This window comes from Rattus rattus, chromosome 3, assembly GCF_011064425.1.
Source record: "Rattus rattus isolate New Zealand chromosome 3, Rrattus_CSIRO_v1, whole genome shotgun sequence".
Taxonomy (NCBI): Eukaryota; Metazoa; Chordata; class Mammalia; order Rodentia; family Muridae; genus Rattus; species Rattus rattus.
In genome coordinates, this window is record NC_046156.1 from 60,812,632 (window position 1) to 60,830,503 (window position 17,872).

At 47.5% G+C, this 17,872-nt stretch overlaps 2 non-coding genes across 2 annotated transcripts; one reads left to right on the forward strand and one right to left on the reverse strand.

Annotated features, from left to right (window-relative positions):
* Positions 1-4,205: 4,205 nt before the first annotated feature.
* Trnaq-cug lies at positions 4,206-4,277 on the reverse strand. The gene has a single exon. It is a non-coding gene; the product is annotated as a tRNA-Gln (tRNA).
* A 13,181-nt stretch (positions 4,278-17,458) lies between these two features.
* Trnah-gug lies at positions 17,459-17,530 on the forward strand. The gene has a single exon. It is a non-coding gene; the product is annotated as a tRNA-His (tRNA).
* Positions 17,531-17,872: the final 342 nt, after the last annotated feature.

Below are 17,872 nucleotides of genomic sequence, written 5' to 3' on the forward strand. Positions count from 1 at the left end.
ACACCACACCCGCCCCGGTCCTCTGCAACAGCAACGCTCCTGAGCTCGTAACTATGTCGCTAATTCTCCAGCCCCTTCTGCTTTTTTTGTTTTTGAGACAGGGTTTCAAGGAGCACAGGCTATTCCTGCTGATGTCCCTGACTTTCAAGAACTTCCTAAGTGTTTAGATTACGAAAACAGGCCACACACTGGCCTCCACTGTTTAATTATTTACTGTGAATGGTGTGTATCTTCGCTGCCACTTCATACAAGAAATCTCAAGAGGGGACCCAACCCAGAACCAATACCCATGCTATACAGGCCTGTGTCCCTTAGGACAGTTTTTCTCTACTAGGAGGTTTTTCTGTGTAAAGGGGGACCTATGCAGAGAAAGGCCAGAGGACAGCGGTCTTAGAAACCAATTCCAGGCAGGTGAGACTGCAAGCAGGCAGTTGGGCAGTTTCCCCTCCTTTCCCAAGGCTCTAGCTCTTTCTTAGGCTCCCTGGCTCCTGCCTTCTGGGTTTCTATCTACCCTACACCGGACCTTAAGGTCCCTGTCCCCCATTTTTTGGGCCCCTTTCTCATTCTCTTAGTGTCTGCTCGCCACTCTCTGGGTCTGCTGCCTACCCTGCCTCTGCAGAGCCCAGGCTGAAGATCATTGGTTCCAGCACAGACTGTGGCAAAGGAGGAAGACAGAGAGAAGACTCGGGATGAAGATCTCAAAGAACTCAGAGGCCAGAAAGCCTGGAAGCCCCTACCCACGAGGGATGCACGTGAGAGACAGACAGGACATGAGAAAGTACGGAGCACAAATGCAGAGGAAGGGAAACTACATGAATCGCACATTGGAGCCATGACTCTCACAGCCCTTTCCCAGCCCCGTCACCCACTGAGAAGTGCTCTGAATGATGCTCTTTGTTGCTTGCTATGCTTGGGTTTCTGCTACAGCTCCTTTTTCTGGTCCACAATGACCTGGAAATCCCAGCAGATGCTCTCTGGTCTCCTAATTCACAGGTATAACAAGACCCTGCTCACTCACCACTTAGGACCACAAGCACCCAAAGGCTGAGAACAAAATGGGGACAGGCTGTCAAGAACCAGATGTACCCCCTCTGTCCCTATTGGGTCTCCATCTCCCCCAATCTCTCTGCCCTCTTTGGCTTCACTCCTGTGTTCCTCCTCTGTGTATCCAACAGTGGGAGCCATGGCTTCCTGTCTCCCCACGGACACCTGCCCTTTCTGTCCATCCTCATCCTCTTTCTTCCCATCATTTCCTTTGAGCTCTGTCCCCTTTCCAACGTCACTGCTGCTGTCCTGTATGGATCCCTGTTCTCTGCCCACATCTCTCCATGCATCTCTGTGACTCTCGGGATTCCCTCCTGGCCACACACCTGCCCTCCACATTGGCTTCCTCAGCTTTCCTGTATCTCATCTCCACTCTCTCAGCCTTTGCTATCTCTACTGTGAGGTATGTCTCTAGGCCTCTCTCTCCTTGTCCCTCTCACAGTCAACGAAGCAGGCTGGCATGACACAGACCTGTCCTAAGGAACAAACGAACGATGGACGGACACACAACTCTTCAGCGGTGGCTGCACCCGGCACACTGCCTGGACCCACCGGATGGGAGCTTTCCTATTTGGGGCACAACGCCTCAGAGACAAGACATTATAAAACCGATTGTATTTAGGTTACATCTCAGCACTTATTCATGCTGCAGACCCTGTGACACAGAGGACACTTGTCTTCTCTGTGCAGCAGCCATTCCTGGGCTGGGGGATCCCAGAACCTGAGTTCCCAGCAGCCCTGCTCCTCAGGAACCTTCAGAGAACCTGCTACAGCCTTCAGTCTTCCGCCTGCTCTTCAGTGATGAGCTTTCTCTTTCCCTAGGTGATGCAGCGGCCAGACTGGACCAGATTGCAATAGATAAAGGCAGGTTGGTAAGGAGGCAGCTCTCGGTGGGTTCACCGACCTCACAGGTGGAGGTCAGTGAAGTCGCACATCCAGGCTAAAGCAAGGGGTCTTTGTGGGTCATTGGTGCGGGATGCTGATGTGTATCTGGGAGTTGGAATGTGTCCATACACGGTCACAAACTGAGCCCCAGGGTGGGCACTCCTGGGTGGGTTTCTGGAAACTCAGAGGAGTGATGACACGTTAGCCAGGAGTTTTCTCCAAGCATTCGGGGGAGTTTTCTCTGTGTGGGAGGGGTTGGGGGAAGGAAACAAATAAGGTTTCCTAGCTTGGGAGGGAGGCAGAGAATGAGCAGGCTTCCAACCTAACATCAAGTTCATTTTCAGGACAGGAGAGCCTCCATCTCAGGGAGGAAGCAGGTAAACCAGAGGATTCAGACATGGGCTCTGATGAAGAGCAGGCTGTACAGAAGCAACGCCAGGACCAGAGGTCCGGGGCGCATTGCTAACACTCAGGGAAACCCAGCCAACCCAGCCAGGCCTCCTGTCCACCCCCCCCCACCAACCCCCCCCTCCTGTCTCCAGTGATAAGGATGCTCCTCCCTCTCTGAATCTTAGTGAAGGCCCCTCTTGTTGACAGAACTATTAGAGCAGTGGTCCTCAACCTGTGGGTCGCAACCCCTTTGAAGTCACATATGTGACATCTTGCACATCATACATTTACATTACATAACAGTAGCAGAATTACAGTTATGAAGTAGCCACAAACGAATTCTATGTTTGGGAATCACTACAACTTGAGGAAATGTATTAAAGGGTGGTAGCCTTAGGATGGTTGAGAACCACTGTCTTAGAGAGCTGTAAACTCACGTCCACATAGGAAATCATCTTAGATAGGGGACAGATAACAAACCGAAGTGGGAAACCACCAAGGCCATACCCTAACCAGCGAATTTGGTGGGGTTACTTACAGAAGCAGAAACAACTCAAGGACAGCTCATCATCAAAGCCCTTCACAGCATGGACGGCAGTTCACCAAAGCTGGGAGCCTGGAGTGCACTGCACAACCTGCAGGCAGCTCAACAGGTAGGGCAGTGTGCTTGCCAGGCGGCTCAGGTGGTCTGAGAGTCTCTCTGCAGTCTTCACAGCTTAAGAGACCTTCTCTATGACCCTAGAGAAGGTCAGTTTCAGGGACTTCCTGAAGCTATTGAGTTGTTTATTGCTTGAGCATCCTTGCAGGATACACTGTTTCACTTCATTTCCCTTTTAAAAAGCATCCTGTGTCTGAACTCCCCCTTAGAACAGCTGTTGTTTACTTCCCCTTTAAATCTGTCTCTTAGACAGAGAACCTCCAATATAGAAGGCCTTAGTCTCCTACGAACTGCTCAACAGCAACACCTCTCCCATGAGAGTCTTTGGCACCTGCTTCCAGGGAGAAAAAGGTGGAGGAGGAGTGAGTGCCCTTCCAGCTTCTGTGTAACATGATTAATGTACTAAGGTGCCATGTTTAGGGCCAGTGTGTCCCAAACCCATCACACCTAAGATGCAAACCCCAGAGTTCAAAACAGTGAAACAAGTGACTGTGAAGGTTAACCTCAAATGCTTACTTACAGCTATACAAAGGAATGCGAGTTTGTATACACTTTTTCTCTCAAGTTTATGTGTCCAATGTTTATTATAAAAACCACTTTCCTTTTTACATTTCAATGTGTCCCCTAAGAAATGCCATTATTCATGAATGCAGTCAGCATGGTTTGTGGTACATATCTTATCTCTGATAACTATTGCTTTTCCTTGGTTTCCCAGTCTCTGCACAAGGCTCTGAGAAAGACCTGCAGAGGCAACTTGGAACTTGTGGGGTCCCTCCCTAGGCCATGCCAGAGAAGCCAGCAAGGAGGCTACTCCTCAGAGACCTCCGTCCATCTCCCTGAGCCTAGACCAAAGCCTTTGCTGCAGGATGAAGATGTGCTCTAGCTGGGAAGGCTTCTGCCTGGGGGCTCCTGATGTCAGCAAACACAAAACGTAGGAAGGGAACTTCCCTGCCGCATCTGATCCAGCCTACACCAACAAACTCGCTCACAAGCACGCAAACTTCCTGGTACAGTTTACCGGTGCGGGAAACAGCGGTTATTTGTTGAGTTTGGGGTCCAGTGATTGGCTGAGGACCTGGAGCCAGGTTGGTAATATGGGGCAACTTTGCTCTCTACAGTCTGCACTGACTCATGTGGGACTGTCCTATTTCCAGTCTCATACCTTAGACACAGGGCTGAAAAGTCTCACTTAAATGAAGGAAAACAACCCTCTTCTGAGTAAACAGAAAGGTCCCACCGAGATTTGAACTCGGATCGCTGGATTCAGAGTCCAGAGTGCTAACCATTACACCATGGAACCCATATGCTGTCTGTGTCCTCTATATACTTACTCCTAGAACTGTGGAATTGACTACCATCTAACTTTTCTTGCCTGTCCTAATAGGTTTCTCCTGCACATATGAAAACAAGATCAATTTTACTCAAGTTAGAGCTGGTTTGCGTGTCACAATAAATATTAATTTTAAATGAAAAGCAATAATATGGGCCTGCTCCTTTAATTCCAAAGCTTGAGACACAGAGGCAGGTATATATAGCTCTTTAACTTCCAGGCTAGCCAGGGTTACATAATGAGAGACCAGGTCTCAAAGAACAAAAGTATGGGGTTGGGCCAGGTGAGAGTGTAGGAGTGACTGGAAATACATATTAAAATACAAATGTTTTAAAGAAATATTTCTTGAAGCGCTTTGCAGTACTGGACTCATCCCGCATGCGGGTTTAGCCCTACTGGCAGAGCAACAGAGGAAACTCCCAGAGCAGCAAAACAAATAGATACAAGATGGGTCAGGGTGGGAGGTAGCTGGCTGGAGATTAGTCCTTTCCTTACTTGTGAAGCGACTAATTTTGCTACTGTGTTTACACTGCGCTATCCTTTGCTAAGTAGTAACATTCTCAGCCTGATAACATCTCCAGGAGAAAATTTTCTTTATTTTCAAAAATGACACTTATAGTAGTGGCGGGGGGAGGGGCACCTTTAATACATCAGAGGCAAAGATAGGCGGATCACTGAGTCGGAGACTAGCCTGGTCTACAGATGAGTTCCAGGACAGAGAGAACTACACAGAGAGAGCCTGACTTGACACCACCCTTCAAAAATAACACTTGTCTGTGGGGAAAATGACTAAAATTTGTGCCTCAGCACCATTCCCGGTCCCCACTGTGGCTGCTTTGTTTGAGATTGAGCAAGCAACTCTTAAATCGCCCACATCAGACTAATTAAACATCTATTTTTCCCAGGTATGGTAGTGCACTCCAGCAGAGACAGGTGGATCTCTGTGAATTCAAGGCCAACATGGTGTACAGTTACAAAAGAGCAGAAAACATTAAAACAAAAAACTTTTGCTATTAAGTTTGTCACAGCTTTCTTTCTGCTTCATGGGACCTCCCAGCTCCATTGACGCTTTGTGTAGAAGGTGAAGGTTGTATGAGGCTATAATGAATTTGTGACAGACATGGGATCATCTGATACTGATATATCTCAAGAAGGGAATCTAAAGGCAGAGGGGTTGCTGCTCACCCTTAATCTCAGCACTCAGGAGGCAAAGGTGAGGCCAGCTGGTCTATAGAGTAAGTTCTAGGACAGCCAGACAGTGACGGTGAAACTCGGTCCTGAGAGGCAGTGAGGGAATTTAGAATGTAAACCAAAATGGAAAGAAACACAGGAATGCCTGAAGCCTTCTTCAGTTTCTTTCTTTCTTTCTTTCTTTCTTTCTTTCTTTCTTTCTTTCTTTCATTGTTAGGGTGGGGTGGGGTGTGGTTAGGGGAGTTTCAGACAGGGCTTCTCTATGTAACAGAGCCCTAACTGCCCTGGACTTGATTTATAGACCAGGCTGACATCCAACTTTAAGAGATCCACTTGCCTTCGCCGAGTGCTGGTATTAAAGGAATGCACCACCACACCTGGCCCTCTTCAATTTCTAAAATATAGGTCAAATGATGCTCCAGGCCTCAGATGTCAGATACTTTCTGTAGACATACAACATTGTGTTTTGTATAACCTTGAACATTGCTGCCTGGGAATTGAGCTTCTCTGTTGAACTGCTATCAAACTGGCTACAAGAATACAACGGAGCCCGGAGATGCAGTTCACGCTCTTGTGCTCTTTTGCCTGCAGTCCCCTGGTTTTGTGGTCCAGTTCTTGTGGCATCAGTAAAGAGAGGCGAACTGGCCTTGGCTGGCCTCTTACAGCCTTGAACTGAACCACCTACCTGTGTCTCTCAACTGCTGGGATTACAGGAGCTCGAAGTTTTGCCTTGTTTGCTTGACTGGAGTTATGCTGTGTTGTTTTGTTTTGAGACTAAATCTTAGTAGATACTGTCAAGGCAAAACCCACAAACATAGTTTATTTTGGACTCACTTTAAGTGACCATAGCCAGGAACACAGATTTAGGCTACTCCAAATTCCATGTTCTAACAGGGAAGCAGTTTCATGAAGTTTTAGGCTTTACAGAACAAACTAAGGCACAAATCAAAAACACTGGTGGGTCCATCAGAGAGGCATTCACAGCAAGATGTGGGGAAGATCTTCTCTAGCTCCAAATGTTGATGATGGTCTCAGCTAGATCAGACTGGCCTGTGAGCACGTCTATGGGGATTATCCGGATTAGATTAATTGAGATTCGAAGTCCTGCCCTCTGTGGGCGGCATCATTCTTTAGGCAGAGTACCCTGAGAGGATACTAGCATCTCGTCATTGATTGGTTCCTCTGTTTCTTTACCAAGGACGCAGAGTGACCAGCTGCCTCAAGTTACAACCACTGTGACTTCCACAAAATGATGGGCTGTAACCTGGATCTGTGAACTAAAATTAACCGTTTCTCCCTTAAATGGGCTTCTCCAGGGTATTTTACCACACTAGGAAAGGGAAAAGGGCAATTCTTTGTGTCAAACTCGCCAGTAAAGCACCAGCTACTCATACAATTCTGTTCACTTTACTGTAAAAAAAAAATTAGCTGGACGTGTCATCGTGTTGACTTCTTTCTGGAATGTTCTAGAGGGAGGGGCAGGATTCACTTTGTATCCCAGGCTGTCTTGGAACTCCAGTAAGCTCATGCCTCAGCCCCTCCAAGTGTTGGAATTACAGGTATTAGCCACAATGTCCGGCTTAGTTTTATTACATTTATTAAGTATTATTCAAAATACTCAATTGAGGTAGAAAGTCTCATCTCATCTGTGGTTGGTCTTAAGAAGGAAGACTCCGTATTTAAAAATATCCAAGGCAGAAAAGAACAACGTTAGGCTGCAAAGCAAGACGTCAATAAGGATGACTGCAAGGCAGCCCCTCCCTCCTCGGTTCTTACACTTGGCTCAAAAAAGTCAACGAGTTTGCCTCAATGTCTCACGTCTTTTCAACTCAGCCGCATGCACTGTGGTCTTAGTAAGAGCGGGGTGGTGAGAAGAGTGGACGGAGGAAGGACTGTTTAACCACGCTACAGAAATGACTCACTTGGCTTGGACTCGAATCCACATTACTGTGGCTACAACGCGGCAAACTAACTAGCAACTGGGCGATCACCGCGAGCTACCTAAACACCACAAAGACGCGGCTTCTTTGCGGTTAGTCAAACGTTAAATGTAACAGTCGGTGGCTGCCTTTAAAAATTCAGACAGGTAAAGGTCATCGCTCCTTCCCCTGCAGACTCCTCTGCCCTCCTCTTCCTCGCGTTCTGCGCCCCATAAAAACCCATTCCTTCACCCCCTATAGCGGCACCTTGCACGCGACTGTCTCCGCAGGTCTGGGCTCCAGGCTCCTGCGCTGCCCTGTCCACCGCATCCCGCTACCCATCTCTCCCGTCCGGCCTCCCTGAGCTCTGGCGCCACGCTCTCCGCTTCTCCCACGCGGACCGCGCCGAGGCTCCAGCACACGCCGGGGGTGACCAGCCCCTCGCACGTCCGTGCTCGGGCTCTGCAATGGACGCGACCCTAAGGCGCACTTGGACTCCTTCGCAGAGCCCTGCTGGGCGCCCGGGCAGCCAGGGACCTCCGGGTGGCGGCGGGACGCTGGGGGTTCATTCCGTTCCCTCCAGCTCGAAAAGTGGACTCGGGGCATGGGGGCTCAGAGCCAGGGGCTCCGAAGCTTCCCGCGCTGGCTGCGGGTCCTGCGGTCATCCCAGATGTGGAGCCCTGGTGACGCCTGGCTCATCAACGGGCAGCACGGTGTCTCTGTCACTGTCTCGGTGGCAAAATCGGTTAGCGCATTCTCCGAGTCACGTGCGGTGGGACTCGGAAAATTTACATTCCTTTAGAGCAGCTACCGCGGTGCTTCCGTTTTTCCTGCAGCCGGTGCCATATTATTTGTACAAAGACGGCACTCAAAAATCCCGGACACAGTGGCTCATGCCTTTGTTTTTAATTAAGATTTATTTATTTATTATATATACAGTGTTCTGACTGCATGTGTGCCTACAGGCCAGAAGAGGGCATCAGATTACATTACAGAGGTTATGAGCCGCCACCGTGTGATTGCTGGGAATTGAACTCAGGACCACTGGAAGAATATTCAGGAGACAGGGACAAGCGAGCTTCTGTGAGGTCCAGGCCAGCGGGGGCTGCATAGATAGTGAGACCCTGTCTAACAATAACAACAACAAAATTCCTGAGATACAGAAAAAACCTGTAGCCTCAGGCCAGAAAAATCGAGTGATTTTTCTAGCACTGTTTTCACACGGTGGGAATCGTCAGTATAAACATCGAGGGATGATTGTCAAGTTGGTCTTGATCTCAAAATCCTCCTGTTTCTGCCCATAGAGCTCTGAAGCTATAAACAGTGTCTTTCTATTATGTTTGGGGAGAAAAGATTTTTTTTATTAAAATATGAATTATTCAGGTTCCCTTTTCCTTGTTTATGGTTACAAGCCACACTGCTGCAGTCTTTTCCAGCACCGTCTTTAGTGACTCATGCAAATGTTTGCTTCAGTAGTAGTGAGATGGGTGTACCACTGTCACACAATGGCGATGCTGACCTAGGGCAGGGCTACTCGCTGGGTTTGGCTCAGGAGGAGGTGCCTCAGAGGACCACAGTGCACAGGCACGCAGACTCAATTTTGTATATTTAGACAGAAACTCCCAAGATGCTTCCAAGTCCTTCAATAACTGTTTGCTTTGGTGTCCCACTTACTCAGACCCTGAGAGGACTAGTCCTGGGAAGGGGTTGACAGCAGGGGTCGAGTATCAGATATATCAGATATTTACATAACCATTCATATCAGTAGCAAAATTACAGTTATGAAATAGCAACAATATGACTTTATGGTTGAGGTCATTGCAGCATGACAGACTGTATTGAAAGGTCCCAGCAGCCCTTGAAATAGATTGAGAGGCTGGAATGGTCAAGAGCACTGACTGCCCTTCCAGAGGTCCTGAGTTCAATTCCCACCAACCACATGGTGACTCACAACCATCTGTAATGAGAACCAGTCAGGCATAGTGGAATACACATTTAATCGCAGTATTTGGGAAGAAAGGGCAGGCCTATCTCTGAGTTCCAGGCCAGGCTGGTTTACAAAGCAAGTTCTAGGACAGCCAGGGCTACACAGAGAAGGAGAAGCAGGGTGGAGAGGTGGAGGTGGAGGTGGAGGAGGAGGAGGAGGAAGAGGAAGAAGAAGAGGAGGAGGAGCAGGAGGAGGAGGAGAAGAAGAAAGGGTTGAGAACCACTGTCTTAGCTTCCTGACAAACTGTGCTTGTCTGGGGGAAGATTATCCTGATGTTTTTTTTTTCTTCTTCTTTGCCTTTCCTCCTTTCTTTACAAACTTTTGGTTCCTTTTAGTAGCTGCTGTTTGCTCCCACATGGTAGAGAACAGTGTAGCAGTGGCCACACTCAGACTTGTTTGTTTGTTTTATACATATAAGTGTTTCGCCTACATGTATACACAGGTACCATGTGAATGCCTGATGTCCTTGGAGGCCAAAAGAGTTATATCCTGTGGTGGTTTGAATGAGAATAGCTCCCATGGGTGCATAGATTCGAATGCTCAGCGACCAGGAAGTGGCACTATTTGAGAAGGATTAGAAGGATTAGGAGAGGTGCCCTTGTTGGAGTGGTGCACAATTCCTGCAGATCAGGATGTAGCTTTAAGCTACTGCTCCGGCGCCATGTTCCCTGCCATGATGACGATGGACTAAGCCTCTGCAACTGAAAGCCAGCTCTCAACTAAATGCTTTTTAAATAAGAGTTGCCTTGGTCATGGTGTCTCTTCACAGCACTAGAACTGCAACCTAGACATCGCCTGGAACTGGAATTGCAAATGGTTGTGAGCCACCTTGTGGGTGCTGGGAACCAAACCCAGGTTCCCCTACAAGAACAAGTGCTCTACACTGCTGAGCCATCGCTCCAGCCCTTGGCTGTTGTATTAATCAGGATCCTCTAGATTCACGGAACTTACAGAATAACTCTATATGTTAAGGGAAGATATAAGGATGATTTGCAGTCTGCAGTCCAACTAACTCAACAACCAGCAGCTGTCTTAGTTGGGGTTTTACTGCTGTGAACAGACACCATGACCAAGGCAAGTCTTAAAAAGGACAACACATTTGGGGCTGGCTCACAGGTTCAGAGGTTCAGTCCATTATCATCAAGGCAGGAGCATGGCAGCATTTAGGCAGGCATGGTGCAGGCAGAACTGAGAGTTCTACATCATCTGAAAGCTGCTAGTGGAAGATTGACTTTCAGGCAGCTAGGGTGAGGGTCTTACAGCCCACACCCACAGTGAAATACCCACTCCAACAGGGCCACACCTTCTAATAGTGTCATTCCCTGAGCCGAGCATATAGGAACTGTCACAGCAGCTATGAATGGGAAGTCCAAGAATCTAGTGGTTCCTTAGTCCCATGAGGCCAGGTATTTCAGCTGCTTTTCTGTATAAACTGGAATCCTGAAGAGGTAGGTTCCAACAGATGTGCTGGCAAGAAAGTGCAAGCAGACAAAGAACGAACACTTCCTTTTTCCGCTGTCTTTATGTACGCCTCCAGCTGAAGGCACAGACTAGGTTAAAGGTGTGCTCTGTCCTAGGCTGTCCTTGAACTCAGATCGTCTTGCCTCTCTCTCCTGGAATTGAAGGCATGCACTACTTTGCTTGGGCCTACGCTTTTCACGGCCATTATGCCTCAAGATCTGGATCACAGGTGAGCCCTCCATTTCTGGATTGTGGTTCATTCCAGAGGTAGTCAAGCTGACAACCATGAAGAGCCAACATAGCTCTGTTATTTCACGGCAGGTTGTTTGCAGGGTTGTCCTTAGAAACCCACGAGACACTGTGGGAGCCATTGGACATCTGTAACAGACAGATGTTCGAGTGTCAACCTTGCCTTTAGACAGCAGTGAGGCTGCAGAACAGCGGTGGTTTTCCTCCTTTGGCATCTGTTTCACCCTCAGTGGTGGTCAGTGAGCTTCTGGTCCTGTAAGGTAGGCTTCTGAGTATGGAGGCTGACATTGATGTGTGCCCTCTTTGTTTTAATTGCTCACTACTCTGAAGCCCCTTGTGTTTTCTGTTGAGAGTGCAGCAGTAAGAAAAGCTTCCCCTCCTTCCAGCATTTGGTAAAAATGCCATGGGCCCGGTGGCTGTTATCTTCTGCAACTGGAACAGATCTAGAGAAAAGATGGACGCACGAAGGTCCTCTGTTCCGAATGAACTCAGTTTTTGTAAATTTCTAGAGCTAATGTACTGGCTGGTTCTGTGTATCAACTTGACACAAGTTGGAGTTATCACAGAGAAAGGAGCCTCAGTTGAGGAAATGCCTCCATGAGACCCAGCTGTAAGGCATTTTCTCGACTAGTGTTTGAGGAAGGAGGGCCCAGCCTATTGTGGGTGGTGCCCTCCCTGGGCTGGTGGTACTGGTTCTATAAGAGAGCAAGCTGAGCAAGCCAGGGGAAGCAAGCCAGTAAGTAACATCCCTCCATGGCCTCTGCATCAGCACCTGCTTCCTGACCTGCTGGAGTTCCAGTCCTGACTGCCTTTGGTGATGGACAGCAATGTGGAAGTGTAAGCTGAATAAACCCTTTCCTCCCCAGCTTGCTTCTTGGTCATGATGTTTGTGCAGGAATAGAAACCCTGACTAAGACAGCTAAGGTGTCTTAGGGAAGGAGAACTTGCATGTAAGAGGCAATTTGAGCCCTTCTGGATGTAAGTCTTCATTCCTGAAGGAAATATATAGAAGTCATTAAATTTTTAGGTTACCACATAGATTATTGGGGTTTACTATGGCATTTTTATTCACCTGTGTGCTGCTTGCTATAGGGTGGGAGCAGAAGACTTAGCCAGGGTGCATCATTGTGTCAGAAACAGACAAAACTGTTTGTATCTTTCCACAATGCCAGAATTTTCTGAATAACAAAAAATTCACAAGGTTCAACAGTTTCAGTGATGGCAAATTGTAAAAAAAAAAAAAAAAAAAAAAGCAAAACCCCACCTACCTGGGTAGTTTGGTTGAGTCCAATGCAAGCTCTTTATCCCGATAATAATTACTAATATTAACTCATCACGCAGCTTGCATTAACCTCTATATATGTATTGCGCAATCTGTATTTCTATAGCTATATGGTTTACAGAACGAGTACAGTTTAAGAGGCTTCAGAAGTAGGCTGAGAGAGAGTCTGCTTTGATAAGATACCTAAGCAGACCAGTGTGAGAGGGAGCGGCCGAGTAAGGTCTGACTGTGAAACTGCAGAATCAAACTGCAAAGTCTGAACCAGACCTGAAGCCGGAAACCGGCTGGGTGCAGGAAATGGGTCAGGTCCACACAGGGAACCGGCAGACTGGCAAGCAGACAGGTAGGCTGAGTAGACAGCAGGGGACCAAGCCAAGTCAGAGCCCTGAATCCTTGAAACACCAGGAATCAGATGATGGGCTGCTGTGGGGCCACCCCATCGTAGCTTTAGCTGTGTCCATCACTCTGTGGGATCCAGGAGAGGGAAATACGCTCTTTGCTAGACACCTTGGAGCTCCAGCTGCCCACCCAAGACAACACAGCCCACCCAGGTTCTATCTGCTGTCTTTCCTTTATACCTCCTGCTTCTTCTTCTTTTCTTTTCTTTTTTTTTTCCTTCGGAGCTGGGGACCGAACCCAGGGCCTTGTGCTTGCTAGGCAAGCGCTCTACCACTGAGCCAAATCCCCAACCCCCCTCCTGATTCTTCAATCAGGAAGATGTGGCTCCGTCATGGGTATTTCAGGTGGGTGGATATAATGTATGCTGTGCTGGAAAGACTATGGACGGAAGAAAAGTTTGGAAAAGCACATTAGAACACTGATGGTCACTTGTCTCACTGAGCTAGCTTGAAGCACAGAAACCTGATTTAATCTCCTGTATGAATTCTCCCTTCCCCACGCAGGACAAGAAGCAGACAAAAACCATGCGGTCCAGGTTTCCAGACTCTGGGAATCAGGTAAGCCCTGGGAAGAGAGAAGGAACAAGGCAGTCCTGCCATGGACTAGCTCATGGCCTCCAGATAGCATTCACTCACCAAAGGGCATCTGAGGCCAAATCCCAGGATAAAGGGAAGGCGACTGTCTCTGCAGAATGTGTGGGACTACCATAATAACCAGTGGAGAAAAACTTCATAATGCCTGTGTACAACTAAGGAATACCAAGTGTGCTAGGTGGATTTATGTCAACTTGACACAAGCTAAAGTTATCTAAGAGGGAGGGAATCTTAATAAAAAAAATGCTTCCAAAAAGAGGATAAAAATAGAAGAAAAGAAAAATGCCTCTAAGCCTTTAGGACATTTTCTTCATTAGTGATTAATGGTGAAGACCTGACACAGATCATTCCTGGGCTACGGTCCTGGGTTCTATAATAAACTAGGCTAAGCAAGACTTGAGGAGCAAGCCAGTAAACAGCACCCCTCCGTGGGCTCCATCAGCTCCTGCCTCCAGCTTCCCGCCTTGTGTGAGTTCCTGTCCTGACGTCCTTTAGTGATGAACAGTGACATGGAAGGCTAAGCCAAGTGAACCCTTTCCTCTCCAAGTTACTTAAAAATTACTTTGGTCATTATGGGGGTTTGAATAGGTGTGGTACCTACAGACTCATGTGTTTGAATGCTTGACCCATAGCAAATGGCACTGTTAGGAGGTGTGGCCTTGTTAGAGGAAGTGTGTTACTGTGGGGGTGGCTTTGAGGTCTTCTACTTAAATTACTCCCAGCGTGGACTACGCCTAGTGTGGCACAGTCTCTCTCTTTTTTTTTTTTTTCCCCCTTTGGAGCTGGGGACCCAACCCAGGGCCTTGCGCTTGCTAGGCAAGTGCTCTACCACTGAGCTAAATCCCCAACCCCCCACAGTCTCTTTTTGACAGGTAGTACTCTTAGCTTCTCTCCAGCACTGCATCTGCCTGGAGGCTGCCATGCTCCCCACTGTGCTGATAATGGACTAAACCTTTGAAGTTATAAGCCAGCCCCATTGTTTTGTTTTGTTTTTTTTTTAAAGATTTCTTTTATGTGAGTACACTGTAGCTATCTTCAGACACACCAGAAGAGGGCATCAGACCCATTACAGATGGTTGTGAGCCACCATGTGGTTGCTGGGATTTGAACTCAGGAAGAGCAGCTAGTGTTCTCCAGCCCTAATTTTAAGTGTTCTCCATTATAGGAGTTGCCACAGTCATGGTGTCTCTTCACAGCAATAAAACTTAAAGTAAGACAGTCATGGAGCGTTAACCCTAAATAAGACATCGGGCATGGCAAGGTACGGTCGCCATGACCCATGAGTAGAAAATCCATCATTGAAACAGAAGCAGATGTGACATTATGTTAGAATTAGAATAGCCAGGCATGATGGCACCTGCCTTTAATCCTAGAACTAAGAAAGTCAAAGCAGGCAGGTCTCTATTTGAGGCCAGCCTGATCTACAGAGTGAGTTCCAGGCTAGCCAGGGCAATATAGTAGACCCTGTCTCAAAAGAAGATAGAGGACTTTTTTTTCCCTGAGATAGGGTCTTACTGTGTAGCCCTGGCTGTCCTGGCACTAACTAGTTAGACTAGGCCTAGCACTCCCGGAGCTCTGCCTGCCTGTGTCTGCTCCTAAGTGCTGGGATTAAAAGCATGTGTGCCCAGCATGAGAGGGGGCATCTGCCTGTGCTCCATAGGCCAAACTGTAAGGATGTGCAATATGGAAACTTTTCTCCAAATTGTACTGTGTTTTAAATCTGCTGACAGTAAACTGCCTGACTCCCTGAAGTCAGATCGAGGTTGATGAAGTCAATCTGAACCTGGTTTTTTGTTTTTTTTTTCCTTTTTTTTTTTTCCGGAGCTGGGGACTGAACCCAGGGCCTTGTGCTTGCTAGGCAAGTGCTCTACCACTGAGCTAAATCCCCAAACCCCTGAACCTGGTTTTAATTCTTACCTTTCCAAGTGGTTCCTTTCCCCACCTTCCTCATTTACCAGGCTCTGATCCTGTTAGTCCAACATTGGCTGTCTACCAGTGGAGGTCCAATAATCAGTTGTTCACTCCACAAAGCTGGACATCTCAGCTGCTCTGCAGTGGATGCCAGCATTGGAAAGGTAGGCTTTAATGCCAGTGAAGGAATAGACTTCTTTTCAAGAGTGAGAGCAAGCAGGCAGAGAGAACAAGTTTCCTTTTTCCATGCCCCTTAAATAGCTTGCCAGCAGATGGAGTGGCTCAGATTAGGGTGAATCATCCCACCTCAAAAGATCTGGCTTAGGGCTGGAGAGATGGCTTGGTGGTAAAGAGCACTAACTGCTCTTCCAGAGGTACTGAGTTCAATCCCCAGAACCCACATGGTGGCCATTTGGGTTTTAGGACTAGACACACACAGACACACAGACACACACACAGACACACACACAGACACACACACAGACACACACACACACACACACACACACACACACACACACACCAAGCAACAGCAGCAACAACAAAACCAGTAAAACAAAAGTACATAAGAACGTATAAATACCTTGAGAATTCATAACCAGCCAGGAGCAGTGGCCCACACGTTTATTTCTTGCATTTGGGAAGCAGATCTCTAGGAGTTCAGGGATAGCCTGGTCTACATAGAGAGTTCCAGGACAGCCAGAGCTGCAGAGAACCCACCTCCAAACAAAATAACAAACTGTGAAGGTTGGCATGTGCTTGGCCCAGGGAATGGCACTATTAGAAGGTCTGGCCTTGTTGGAGGAAGTGTGTCACTGTGGGGTGGGCTTGGAGACCCTCCTCCTAGCTCCCTGAGGGTGCTCAGTCTGTTCCTGGCTTCTTCCTTCGGGTGAAGATGTAGAACTCAAGCTCCTCCGGCACCATGCCTGCCTGGATGCTGCTATGCTCCTGCCTGGATGATAATGGACTGAACCTCTGAACCGGTAAGCCAGCCCCAATTAATTGTTATTAAATGTTGTCTTTTATAAAACTTGCATTGATCATGGTGTCTGTTCACAGCAATAAAAACCTGACACAAACAAACAAACAAACAAACAAACAAAATCATAACCAGTGGATACCACCCCACGCACCGATGTAAGAGGGAGTCCTATAAGCACAAAAGAAGGAAGAATATCAGATATGGTGAAGATATCACTTATGTTGATATTGCCATGTCTTTTAGAATCATTTGACACTTAGACAAAAGTAATAACCTGGAGTGTGGGATCCACAACATGGGAAGAAGCAAAAATACTTAACAGTAGATTAGAAGCCAGAAACGGAAGAATAATACCCAAACACAGGCTGTGGGGACCCAAAGGCATATGTCTCACATCCTAAAATGATAAACGTTATAGACAGTAAATCCCCAAAGCAGAGAAAACGAAAAGGGTTTTAATAAAACTCGGAGCCACTATTATAGGCTATTCTACCTCACAGAAACACACCACTGGTTATAGAAATTCGTACAAGAAGAGTGACTGCAGCATAATTCTCAGTCAGAAAATTCCAGAGCCAATTTAATGTACAGAGCATATGGAAAAAGTAAAATAAATCACAGGAACAAAGAGTTGGCCCTGTGGTAAGGAATCCGGGGACTGGCAGTGGTGGTTTTGCTCTCTGAAGGTTTGTTTCTGTGGACTGCCGGTTTGCTCTGAGCTCTTTGAAAAGACCCTGCGGGGGTTTACCCACTCCGGAGATGCTCCAGCCACAGCTCAGAGAACGGTGATGGAGGTCTAGTCTATCACCCTGAAGAAACTACCACAAGAATGGGATAGGCCCACAGACTTCTCAACAACGGCCCTCACCATTCAACTAACTCGAGAAATCTCAGCACTAGCCACTGCGGCCGCCTTCTGTACTACAGGCCCCTGGGAAGCAAGGAGACCAGCATAGACCAGGAAACGCCCCAGTTCCCGTAGACCCTCAAGCCGCTGGCTTGGAAGTAACCAGCGCAGGCGCTCAGCAGGAAGCAAAGGGGCAGAAGGCCGAGGTCCGGGCAGGATACTAACAGTCTTCAGCTCCCAGCGGGTATATAGAACTGCTAGGGACCATGGGCCACGACCGTTTAGTGTTTAGTATTCTGTACGGTGACCCTGTCGCTGGGCGTGTGGCTTGCCGTGATCGTATAGTGGTTAGTACTCTGCATTGTGGCTGCAGCGACCTCGGTTCGAATCCGAGTCTCGGCACTATCGTCCTTCTGCCCAGCGATCTTTTGTTTCTCTAGACGAACAAAAATGGCCCTCATTTCATCCAGCATTGGTCACATCTCAGCTGCTTTGGGGCACACGGTGTCAGGATGACCTTTCCCACAGTTTCTAATGCTAACATACAATTATTAAAGCTTATTTCACTTAAAATAGAATACACAACTCCTTACATATTGAAAAAAGTGGTCCATACTCAGGATCTTTTTTTTTTTTCTTTTTTTTTTTTTTTTTTTTTTTTTTTTTTTTTTCAGAGCTGGGGACCGAACATACTCAGGATCTTACAGTAAATTGCTTTCATCCCTGGATATATATCTGGATATA